We start from the raw sequence: 13,100 nt of genomic DNA, 5'->3' as shown, positions 1-13,100 counted from the left end.
AAGAGGCCTATATTTGGAAAAAGAATGTCTACAAATAAAAACTACACAGAAGAATTGTGTGAAACGTCTTTCTGTTCTGTTTGTTCAACTAAAAGAGTTGAACCTTAGTTTTGATTGAGCCGTTATGAAACACACTTTCTGTAGAAAATGCAAGTGGAGATTCGGAGCGCTAAGAGGGTAATAGTGGAAAAAGGAATGTCTCCAAATATAAACTACACAGAATCATTCTGTGAAACTTCTTTCTGATCTGTGCATTCAGCTAACAGAGTTAAACCATACTTTTGATTGAGCAGATCTGAACACTCTTTCTGTAGAAAATGCAACTGGACATTTGGAACGCTAAGAGAGAAGTAGTGGAAAAAGGAATATATTCAAATATAAACTACACAGAAGCATTCTGTGAAACTTCTTTCTGATCTGAGCATTTAGCTAACAGAGTTAAACCATACATTTGATTGAGCAGTTTTGAAACACTCTGTCTTTAGAAAATGCAACTGGAGATTCGTAGCGCTAAGTGGGTAATAGTGGAAAAAAGAATATGTTCAAATATGAACTACACAGAAGCATTGTATGAAACTTCTTTGTGTTCTGTGCATTCAACTAACAGAGTTGAACCTTACTTTTGATTGAGCCGTTCTGAAACACTCTTTCTGTAGAAACTGCAATTAGACATTCTGAGCGCTAAGAGGCCTATATTGGGAAAAAGAATGTCTACAAATAAAAACTACACAGAAGAATTGTGTGAAACTTCTTTCTGTTCTGTTTGTTCAACTAAACGAATTGAACCTTAGTTTTGATTGAGCCGTTCTGAAACACTCTTTCTGTAGAAAATGCAAATGGAGATTCGGAGCGCTAAGAGGGTAATAGTGGAAAAAGGAATGTCTCCAAATATAAACTACACAGAATCATTCTGTGAAACTTCTTTCTGATCTGTGCATTCAGCTAACAGAGTTAAACCATACTTTTGATTGAGCAGATCTGAACACTCTTTCTGTAGAAAATGCAACTGGACATTTGGAGCGCTAAGAGAGTGGTAGTGGAAAAAGGAATATATTCAAATATAAACTACACAGAAGCATTCTGTGAAACTTCTTTATGAACTGAGCATTCAGCTAACAGAGTTAAACCATACATTTGATTGAGCAGTTTTGAAACACTCTGTCTGTAGAAAATGCAACTGGACATTCGTAGCGCTAAGTGGGTAATAGTGGAAAAAAGAATATGTTCAAATATAAACTACACAGAAGCATTGTATGAAACTTCTTTCTGTTCTGTGCATTCAACTAACAGAGTTGAACCTTACTTTTGATTGAGCCTTTCTGAAACACTCTTTCTGTAGAAACTGCAATTGGACATTCTGAGCGCTAAGAGGCCTATATTGGGAAAAATAATATCTTCAAATAAAAACTACACAGAAGCATTGTGTGAAACTTATTTCTGATATGTTCATTAAGCTAACAGAGTTAAACCATACTTTTGATTGCGCAGTTCTGAACACTCTTTCTGTAGAAAATGCAAGTGGACATTCGGAGCGCTAAGAGGGTAATAGTGGAAAAAGGAATATATTCAAATATAAACTACACAGTAGCATTCTGTGAAAATTCTTTATGTTCTGTGCATTCAACTAACAGAGTTGAACCTTACTTTTGATTGAGCCGTTCTGAAACACTCTTTCTGTAGAAACTGCAATTGGACATGCTAAGCGCTAAGAGGCCTACATTGGGAAAAAGAATATCTTCAAATAAAAACTACACAGATGCATTCTGTGAAACTTATTTCTGATCTGTAAATTCAGTTAACAGAGATAAAACATATTTTTGACTGAGCAGTTATGAAACACTCTTTTTGTAGAAAATGCAAGTGGAGATTCGGAGCGCTAAGAGGGTAATAGTGGAAAAAGGAATGTCTTCAAATATAAACTACACAGAATCATTCGGTGAAACTTCTTTCTGATCTGTGCATTCAGCTAACAGAGTTAAACCATACTTTTGATTGAGCAGATCTGAACACACTTTCTGTAGAAAATGCAACTGGACATTTGGAGCGCTAAGAGCGTAGTAGTGGAAAAAGGAATATATTCAAATATAAACTACACAGAAGCATTCTGTGAAACTTCTTTCTGATCTGAGAATTCAGCTAACAGAGTTAAACCATATTTTTGATTGAGCAGTTTTGAAACACTCTGTCTGTAGAAAATGCAACTGGACATTCGTAGCGCTAAGTGGGTAATAGTGGAAAAAAGAATATGTTCAAATATAAACTACACAGAAGCATTGTATGAAACTTCTTTCTGTTCTGTGCATTCAACTAACAGAGTTGAACCTTACTTTTGATTGAGCCTTTCTGAAACACTCTTTCTGTAGAAACTGCAATTGGACATTCTGAGCGCTAAGAGGCCTCTATTGGGAAAAATAATATCTTCAAATAAAAACTACACGGAAGCATTGTGTGAAACTTATTTCTGATATGTTCATTAAGCTAACAGAGTTAAATCATACTTTTGATTGCGCAGTTCTGAACACTCTTTCTGTAGAAAATGCAAGTGGACATTCGGAGCGCTAAGAGCGTAAGAGTGGAAAAAGGAATATATTCAAATATAAACTACACAGTAGCATTCTGTGAAAATTCTTTCTGTTCTGTGCATTCAACTAACAGAGTTGAACCTTACTTTTGATTGAGCCGTTCTGAAACACTCTTTCTGTAGAAACTGCAATTGGACATGCTAAGCGCTAAGAGGCCTACATTGGGAAGAAGAATATCTTCAAATAAAAACTACACAGATGCATTCTGTGAAACTTATTTCTGATCTGTAAATTCAGTTAACAGAGATAAAACATATTTTTGATTGAGCAGTTATGAAACACTCTTTTTGTAGAAAATGCAAGTGGAGATTCGGAGCGCTAAGGGGGTAATAGTGGAAAAAGGAATGTCTTCAAATATAAACTACACAGAATCATTCGGTGAAACTTCTTTCTGATCTGTGCATTCAGCTAACAGAGTTAAACCATACTTTTGATTGAGCAGATCTGAACACTCTTTCTGTAGAAAATGCAACTGGACATTTGGAGCGCTAAGAGCGTAGTAGTGGAAAAAGGAATATATTCAAATATAAACTACACAGAAGCATTCTGTGAAACTTCTTTCTCATCTGAGCATTCAGCTAACAGAGTTAAACCATACTTTTGATTGAGCAGTTTTGAAACACTCTGTCTGTAGAAAATGCAACTGGACATTCTGAGCGCTAAGAGGCCTATATTGGGAAAAAGAATGTCTACAAATAAAAACTACACAGAAGAATTGTATGAAACTTCTTTCTGTTCTGTGCATTCAACTAACAGAGTTGAACCTTACTTTTGATTGAGCCGTTCTGAAACACTCTTTCTGTAGAAACTGCAATTGGACATTCTGAGCGCTAAGAGGCCTATATTGGGAAAAAGAATGTCTACAAATAAAAACTACACAGAAGAATTGTGTGAAACTTCTTTCTGTTCTGTTTGTTCAACTAAAAGAGTTGAACCTTAGTTTTGATTGAGCCGTTCTGAAACACTCTTTCTGTAGAAAATGCAAGTGGAGATTCGGAGCGCTAAGAGGGTTATAGTGGAAAAAGGAATGTCTCCAAATATAAACTACACAGAATCATTCTGTGAAACTTCTTTCTGATTTGTGCATTCAGCTAACAGAGTTAAACCATACTTTTGATTGAGCAGATCTGAACTCTCTTTCTGTAGAAAATGCAACTGGACATTTGGAGCGCTAAGAGAGTAGTAGTGCAAAAAGGAATATATTCAAATATAAACTACACAGAATCATTCTGTGAAACTTCTTTCTGATCTGTGCATTCAGCTAACAGAGTTAAACCATACTTTTGATTGAGCAGATCTGAACACTCTTTCTGTAGAAAATGCAACTGGACATTTGGAGCGCTAAGAGAGTAGTAGTGCAAAAAGGAATATATTCAAATATAAACTACACAGAATCATTCTGTGAAACTTCTTTCTGATCTGTGCATTCAGCTAACAGAGTTAAACTATACTTTTGATTAGGCAGATCTGAAAACTCTTTCTGTAGAAAATGCAACTGGACATTTGGAGCACTAAGGGATTAGTAGTGGAAAAAGGAATATATTCAAATATAAACTACACAGAAGCATTCTGTGAAACTTGTTTCTGATCTGAGCATTCAGCTAACAGAGTTAAACCATACTTTTGATTGACCAGTTTTGAAACACTCTGTCTGTAGAAAATGCAACTGGACATTCGTAGCGCTAAGTGGGTAATAGTGGAAAAAAGAATATGTTCAAATATAAACTACACAGAAGCATTGTATGAAACTTCTTTCTGTTCTGTGCATTCAACTAACAGAGTTGAACCTTACGTTTGATTGAGCCTTTCTGAAACACTCTTTCTGTAGAAACTGCAATTGGACATTCTGAGCGCTAAGAGGCCTCTATTGGGAAAAAAAATATATTCAAATAAAAACTACACAGAAGCATTGTGTGAAACTTATTTCTGATATGTTCATTAAGCTAACAGAGTTAAACCATACTTTTGATTGCGCAGTTCTGAACACTCTTTCTGTAGAAAATGCAAGTGGACATTCGGAGCGCTAAGAGGGTAATAGTGGAAAAAGGAATATATTCAAATATAAACTACACAGTAGCATTCTGTGAAAATTCTTTCTGTTCTGTGCATTCAACTAACAGAGTTGAACCTTACTTTTGATTGAGCCGTTCTGAAACACTCTTTCTCTAGAAACTGCAATTGGACATGCTAAGCGCTAAGAGGCCTACATTGGGAAAAAGAATATCTTCAAATAAAAACTACACAGATGCATTCTGTGAAACTTATTTCTGATCTGTAAATTCAGTTAACAGAGATAAAACATATTTTTGATTGAGCAGTTATGAAACACTCTTTTTGTAGAAAATGCAAGTGGAGATTCGGAGCGCTAAGAGGGTAATAGTGGAAAAAGGAATGTCTTCAAATATAAACTACACAGAATCATTCGGTGAAACTTCTTTCTGATCTGTGCATTCAGCTAACAGAGTTAAACCATACTTTTGATTGAGCAGATCTGAACACTCTTTCTGTAGAAAATGCAACTGGACATTCGTAGCGCTAAGTGGGTAATAGTGGAAAAAAGAATATGTTCAAATATAAACTACACAGAAGCATTCTGTGAAACTTCTTGCTGTTCTGTGCATTCAACTAACAGAGTTGAACCTTACTTTTGATTGAGCCGTTCTGAAACACTCTTTCTGTAGAAACTGCAATTGGACATTCTGAGCGCTAAGAGGCCTATATTGGGAAAAAGAATGTCTACAAATAAAAACTACACAGAAGAATTGTGTGAAACTTCTTTCTGTTCTGTTTGTTCAACTAAAAGAGTTGAACCTTAGTTTTGATTGAGCCGTTCTGAAACACTCTTTCTGTAGAAAATGCAAGTGGAGATTCGGAGCGCTAAGAGGGTAATAGTGGAAAAAGGAATGTCTCCAAATATAAACTACACAGAATCATTCTGTGAAACTTCTTTCTGATCTGTGCATTCAGCTAACAGAGTTAAACCATACTTTTGATTCAGCAGATCTGAACACTCTTTCTGTAGAAAATGCAACTGGACATTTGGAGCGCTAAGAGAGTAGTAGTGGAAAAAGGAATATATTCAAATATAAACTACACAGAAGCATTCTGTGAAACTTCTTTCTGATCTGAGCATTCAGCTAACAGAGTTAAACCATACTTTTGATTGAGCAGTTTTGAAACACTCTGTCTGTAGAAAATGCAACTGGACATTCGTAGCGCTAAGTGGGTAATAGTGGAGAAAAGAATATGTTCAAATATAAACTACACAGAAGCATTGTATGAAACTACTTTCTGTTCTGTGCATTCAACTAACAGAGTTGAACCTTACTTTTGATTGAGCCGTTCTGAAACACTCTTTCTGTAGAAACTGCAATTGGACATGCTGAGCGCTAAGAGGCCTATATTGGGAAAAAGGATGTCTACAAATAAAAACTACACAGAAGAATTGTGTGAAACTTCTTTCTGTTCTGTTTGTTCAACTAAAAGAGTTGAACCTTAGTTTTGATTGAGCCGTTCTGAAACACTCTTTCTGTAGAAAATGCAAGTGGAGATTCGGAGCGCTAAGAGGGTAATAGTGGAAAAAGGAATGTCTTCAAATATAAACTACACAGAATCATTCGGTGAAACTTCTTTCTTATCTGTGCATTCAGCTAACAGAGTTAAACCATACTTTTGATTGAGCAGATCTGAACTCTCTTTCTGTAGAAAATGCAACTGGACATTTGGAGCGCTAAGAGAGTAGTAGTGGAAAAAGGAATATATTCAAATATAAACTACACAGAAGCATTCTGTGAAACTTCTTTCTGATCTGAGCATTCAGCTAACAGAGTTAAACCATACTTTTGATTGAGCAGTTTTGAAACACTCTGTCTGTAGAAAATGCAACTGGACATTCGTAGCGCTAAGTGGGTAATAGTGGAAAAAAGAATATGTTCAAATATAAACTACACAGAAGCATTGTATGAAACTTCTTTCTGTTCTGTGCATTCAACTAACAGAGTTGAACCTTACTTTTGATTGAGCCTTTCTGAAACACTCTTTCTGTAGAAACTGCAATTGGACATTCTGAGCGCTAAGAGGCCTCTATTGGGAAAAATAAAATCTTCAAATAAAAACTACACAGAAGCATTGTGTGAAACTTATTTCTAATATGTTCATTAAGCTAACAGAGTTAAACCATACTTTTGATTGAGCAGTTCTGAACACTCTTTCTGTAGAAAATGCAAGTGGACATTCGGAGCGCTAAGAGGGTAATAGTGGAAAAAGGAATATATTCAAATATAAACTACACAGTAGCATTCTGTGAAAATTCTTTCTGTTCTGTGCATTCAACTAACAGAGTTGAACCTTACTTTTGATTGAGCCGTTCTGAAACACTCTTTCTGTAGAAACTGCAATTGGACATGCTAAGCGCTAAGAGGCCTACATTTGAAAAAGAATATCTTCAAATAAAAACTACACAGATGCATTCTGTGAAACTTATTTCTGATCTGTAAATTCAGTTAACAGAGATAAAACATATTTTTGATTGAGCAGTTATGAAACACTCTTTTTGTAGAAAATGCAAGTGGAGATTCGGAGCGCTAAGAGGGTAATAGTGGAAAAAGGAATGTCTTCAAATATAAACTACACAGAATCATTCGGTGAAACTTCTTTCTGATCTGTGCATTCAGCTAACAGAGTTAAACCATACTTTTGATTGAGCAGATCTGAACACTCTTTCTGTAGAAAATGCAACTGGACATTTGGAGCGCTAAGAGCGTAGTAGTGGAAAAAGGAATATATTCAAATATAAACTACACAGAAGCATTCTGTGAAACTTCTTTCTGATCTGAGCATTCAGCTAACAGAGTTAAACCATACTTTTGATTGAGCAGTTTTGAAACACTCTGTCTGTAGAAAATGCAACTGGACATTCTGAGCGCTAAGAGGCCTATATTGGGAAAAAGAATGTCTACAAATAAAAACTACACAGAAGAATTGTATGAAACTTCTTTCTGTTCTGTGCATTCAACTAACAGAGTTGAACCTTACTTTTGATTGAGCCGTTCTGAAACACTCTTTCTGTAGAAACTGCAATTGGACATTCTGAGCGCTAAGAGGCCTATATTGGGAAAAAGAATGTCTACAAATAAAAACTACACAGAAGAATTGTGTGAAACTTCTTTCTGTTCTGTTTGTTCAACTAAAAGAGTTGAACCTTAGTTTTGATTGAGCCGTTCTGAAACACTCTTTCTGTAGAAAATGCAAGTGGAGATTCGGAGCGCTAAGAGGGTTATAGTGGAAAAAGGAATGTCTCCAAATATAAACTACACAGAATCATTCTGTGAAACTTCTTTCTGATTTGTGCATTCAGCTAACAGAGTTAAACCATACTTTTGATTGAGCAGATCTGAACTCTCTTTCTGTAGAAAATGCAACTGGACATTTGGAGCGCTAAGAGAGTAGTAGTGCAAAAAGGAATATATTCAAATATAAACTACACAGAATCATTCTGTGAAACTTCTTTCTGATCTGTGCATTCAGCTAACAGAGTTAAACCATACTTTTGATTGAGCAGATCTGAACACTCTTTCTGTAGAAAATGCAACTGGACATTTGGAGCGCTAAGAGAGTAGTAGTGCAAAAAGGAATATATTCAAATATAAACTACACAGAATCATTCTGTGAAACTTCTTTCTGATCTGTGCATTCAGCTAACAGAGTTAAACTATACTTTTGATTAGGCAGATCTGAAAACTCTTTCTGTAGAAAATGCAACTGGACATTTGGAGCACTAAGGGATTAGTAGTGGAAAAAGGAATATATTCAAATATAAACTACACAGAAGCGTTCTGTGAAACTTGTTTCTGATCTGAGCATTCAGCTAACAGAGTTAAACCATACTTTTGATTGACCAGTTTTGAAACACTCTGTCTGTAGAAAATGCAACTGGACATTCGTAGCGCTAAGTGGGTAATAGTGGAAAAAAGAATATGTTCAAATATAAACTACACAGAAGCATTGTATGAAACTTCTTTCTGTTCTGTGCATTCAACTGAGTTGAACCTTACGTTTGATTGAGCCTTTCTGAAACACTCTTTCTGTAGAAACTGCAATTGGACATTCTGAGCGCTAAGAGGCCTCTATTGGGAAAAAAAATATATTCAAATAAAAACTACACAGAAGCATTGTGTGAAACTTATTTCTGATATGTTCATTAAGCTAACAGAGTTAAACCATACTTTTGATTGCGCAGTTCTGAACACTCTTTCTGTAGAAAATGCAAGTGGACATTCGGAGCGCTAAGAGGGTAATAGTGGAAAAAGGAATATATTCAAATATAAACTACACAGTAGCATTCTGTGAAAATTCTTTCTGTTCTGTGCATTCAACTAACAGAGTTGAACCTTACTTTTGATTGAGCCGTTCTGAAACACTCTTTCTCTAGAAACTGCAATTGGACATGCTAAGCGCTAAGAGGCCTACATTGGGAAAAAGAATATCTTCAAATAAAAACTACACAGATGCATTCTGTGAAACTTATTTCTGATCTGTAAATTCAGTTAACAGAGATAAAACATATTTTTGATTGAGCAGTTATGAAACACTCTTTTTGTAGAAAATGCAAGTGGAGATTCGGAGCGCTAAGAGGGTAATAGTGGAAAAAGGAATGTCTTCAAATATAAACTACACAGAATCATTCGGTGAAACTTCTTTCTGATCTGTGCATTCAGCTAACAGAGTTAAACCATACTTTTGATTGAGCAGATCTGAACACTCTTTCTGTAGAAAATGCAACTGGACATTCGTAGCGCTAAGTGGGTAATAGTGGAAAAAAGAATATGTTCAAATATAAACTACACAGAAGCATTCTGTGAAACTTCTTGCTGTTCTGTGCATTCAACTAACAGAGTTGAACCTTACTTTTGATTGAGCCGTTCTGAAACACTCTTTCTGTAGAAACTGCAATTGGACATTCTGAGCGCTAAGAGGCCTATATTGGGAAAAAGAATGTCTACAAATAAAAACTACACAGAAGAATTGTGTGAAACTTCTTTCTGTTCTGTTTGTTCAACTAAAAGAGTTGAACCTTAGTTTTGATTGAGCCGTTCTGAAACACTCTTTCTGTAGAAAATGCAAGTGGAGATTCGGAGCGCTAAGAGGGTAATAGTGGAAAAAGGAATGTCTCCAAATATAAACTACACAGAATCATTCTGTGAAACTTCTTTCTGATCTGTGCATTCAGCTAACAGAGTTAAACCATACTTTTGATTCAGCAGATCTGAACACTCTTTCTGTAGAAAATGCAACTGGACATTTGGAGCGCTAAGAGAGTAGTAGTGGAAAAAGGAATATATTCAAATATAAACTACACAGAAGCATTCTGTGAAACTTCTTTCTGATCTGAGCATTCAGCTAACAGAGTTAAACCATACTTTTGATTGAGCAGTTTTGAAACACTCTGTCTGTAGAAAATGCAACTGGACATTCGTAGCGCTAAGTGGGTAATAGTGGAGAAAAGAATATGTTCAAATATAAACTACACAGAAGCATTGTATGAAACTACTTTCTGTTCTGTGCATTCAACTAACAGAGTTGAACCTTACTTTTGATTGAGCCGTTCTGAAACACTCTTTCTGTAGAAACTGCAATTGGACATGCTGAGCGCTAAGAGGCCTATATTGGGAAAAAGGATGTCTACAAATAAAAACTACACAGAAGAATTGTGTGAAACTTCTTTCTGTTCTGTTTGTTCAACTAAAAGAGTTGAACCTTAGTTTTGATTGAGCCGTTCTGAAACACTCTTTCTGTAGAAAATGCAAGTGGAGATTCGGAGCGCTAAGAGGGTAATAGAGGAAAAAGGAATGTCTTCAAATATAAACTACACAGAATCATTCGGTGAATCTTCTTTCTTATCTGTGCATTCAGCTAACAGAGTTAAACCATACTTTTGATTGAGCAGATCTGAACTCTCTTTCTGTAGAAAATGCAACTGGACATTTGGAGCGCTAAGAGAGTAGTAGTGGAAAAAGGAATATATTCAAATATAAACTACACAGAAGCATTCTGTGAAACTTCTTTCTGATCTGAGCATTCAGCTAACAGAGTTAAACCATACTTTTGATTGAGCAGTTTTGAAACACTCTGTCTGTAGAAAATGCAACTGGACATTCGTAGCGCTAAGTGGGTAATAGTGGAAAAAAGAATATGTTCAAATATAAACTACACAGAAGCATTGTATGAAACTTCTTTCTGTTCTGTGCATTCAACTAACAGAGTTGAACCTTACTTTTGATTGAGCCTTTCTGAAACACTCTTTCTGTAGAAACTGCAATTGGACATTCTGAGCGCTAAGAGGCCTCTATTGGGAAAAATAAAATCTTCAAATAAAAACTACACAGAAGCATTGTGTGAAACTTATTTCTAATATGTTCATTAAGCTAACAGAGTTAAACCATACTTTTGATTGAGCAGTTCTGAACACTCTTTCTGTAGAAAATGCAAGTGGACATTCGGAGCGCTAAGAGGGTAATAGTGGAAAAAGGAATATATTCAAATATAAACTACACAGTAGCATTCTGTGAAAATTCTTTCTGTTCTGTGCATTCAACTAACAGAGTTGAACCTTACTTTTGATTGAGCCGTTCTGAAACACTCTTTCTGTAGAAACTGCAATTGGACATGCTAAGCGCTAAGAGGCCTACATTTGAAAAAGAATATCTTCAAATAAAAACTACACAGATGCATTCTGTGAAACTTATTTCTGATCTGTAAATTCAGTTAACAGAGATAAAACATATTTTTGATTGAGCAGTTATGAAACACTCTTTTTGTAGAAAATGCAAGTGGAGATTCGGAGCGCTAAGAGGGTAATAGTGGAAAAAGGAATGTCTTCAAATATAAACTACACAGAATCATTCGGTGAAACTTCTTTCTGATCTGTGCATTCAGCTAACAGAGTTAAACCATACTTTTGATTGAGCAGATCTGAACACTCTTTCTGTAGAAAATGCAACTGGACATTTGGAGCGCTAAGAGCGTAGTAGTGGAAAAAGGAATATATTCAAATATAAACTACACAGAAGCATTCTGTGAAACTTCTTTCTGATCTGAGCATTCAGCTAACAGAGTTAAACCATACTTTTGATTGAGCAGTTTTGAAACACTCTGTCTGTAGAAAATGCAACTGGACATTCGTAGCGCTAAGTGGGTAATAGTGGAAAAAAGAATATGTTCAAATATAAACTACACAGAAGCATTGTATGAAACTTCTTTCTGTTCTGTGCATTCAACTAACAGAGTTGAACCTTACTTTTGATTGAGCAGTTCTGAAACACTCTTTCTGTAGAAACTGCAATTGGACATTCTGAGCGCTAAGAGGCCTATATTGGGAAAAAGAATGTCTACAAATAAAAACTACACAGAAGAATTGTGTGAAAATTCTTTCTGTTCTGTTTGTTCAACTAAAAGAGTTGAACCTTAGTTTTGATTGAGCCGTTCTGAAACACTCTTTCTGTAGAAAATGCAAGTGGAGATTCAGAGCGCTAAGAGGGTAATAGTGGAAAAAGGAATGTCTCCAAATATAAACTACACAGAATCATTCGGTGAAACTTCTTTCTGATCTGTGCATTCAGCTAACAGAGTTAAACCATACTTTTGTTTGAGCAGATCTGAACTCTCTTTCTGTAGAAAATGCAACTGGACATTTGGAGCGCTAAGAGAGTAGTAGTGGAAAAAGGAATATATCCAAATATAAACTACACAGAAGCATTCTGTGAAACTTCTTTCTGATCTGAGCATTCAGCTAACAGATTTAAACCATACTTTTGTTTGAGCAGTTTTGAAACACTCTGTCTGTAGCAAATGCAACTGGACATTCGTAGCGCTAAGTGGGTAATTGTGGAAAAAAGAATATGTTCAAATATAAACTACACAGAAGCATTGTATGAAACTTCTTTCTGTTCTGTGCATTCAACTGACAGAGTTGAACCTTACTTTTGATTGAGCCTTTCTGAAACACTCTTTCTGTAGAAACTGCAATTGGACATTCTGAGCGCTAAGAGGCCTTTATTGGGAAAAATAATATCTTCAAATAAAAACTACACAGAAGCATTGTGTGAAACTTATTTCTGATATGTTCATTAAGCTAACAGAGTTAAACCATACTTTTGATTGCGCAGTTCTGAACACTCTTTCTGTAGAAAATGCAAGTGGACATTCGGAGCGCTAAGAGGGTAATAGTGGAAAAAGGAATATATTTAAATATAAACTACACAGTAGCATTCTGTGAAAATTCTTTCTGTTCTGTGCATTCAACTAACAGAGTTGAACCTTACTTTTGATTGAGCCTTTCTGAAACACTCTTTCTGTAGAAACTGCAATTGGACATGCTAAGCGCTAAGAGGCCTACATTGGGAAAAAGAATATCTTCAAATAAAAACTACACAGATGCATTCTGTGAAACTTATTTCTGATCTGTAAATTCAGTTAACAGAGATAAAACATATTTTTGATTGAGCAGTTATGAAACACTCT

This window comes from Symphalangus syndactylus, chromosome 20, assembly GCF_028878055.3.
Source record: "Symphalangus syndactylus isolate Jambi chromosome 20, NHGRI_mSymSyn1-v2.1_pri, whole genome shotgun sequence".
Taxonomy (NCBI): domain Eukaryota; kingdom Metazoa; phylum Chordata; class Mammalia; order Primates; family Hylobatidae; genus Symphalangus; species Symphalangus syndactylus.
The sequence above is the reverse complement of the archived record's forward strand: the minus strand, read 5'-3'. Positions refer to the sequence as shown.